Source organism: Mizuhopecten yessoensis, unplaced genomic scaffold (genome assembly GCF_002113885.1).
Source record: "Mizuhopecten yessoensis strain PY_sf001 unplaced genomic scaffold, ASM211388v2 scaffold1749, whole genome shotgun sequence".
Classification (NCBI taxonomy): Eukaryota; Metazoa; Mollusca; class Bivalvia; order Pectinida; family Pectinidae; genus Mizuhopecten; species Mizuhopecten yessoensis.
In genome coordinates, this window is record NW_018404202.1 from 631,801 (window position 1) to 632,053 (window position 253).

The 253-nt window shown below is 34.5% G+C and overlaps 1 protein-coding gene across 1 annotated transcript in view; it reads left to right on the forward strand.

Moving 5' to 3' along the window:
• LOC110440233 (adenosine receptor A3-like) overlaps positions 1–253 on the forward strand; it is a 7,791-nt gene that overhangs the window by 4,488 nt on the left and 3,050 nt on the right. The gene's annotated exons all lie outside the window — the stretch shown is intronic.

Sequence of the window (253 nt, forward strand, 5' to 3'; positions counted from 1 at the left end):
GAGATTAAATGAGGTAACAAACTGATACTTCCATANGGTTACAGACTGATACTTCCATGTTAGAAGTTTAAATGAGGTAACAGACTGATACTTCCATGTTAGAAGTTTAAATGAGGTTACAGACTGATACTTCCATGTTAGAAGTTTAAATGAGGTAACAGACTGATACTCCCATGTTAGAAGTTTAAATGTGGTAACAGACTGATACTCCATGTTAGAAGTTTAAATGTGGTAACAGACTGATACTTCCATG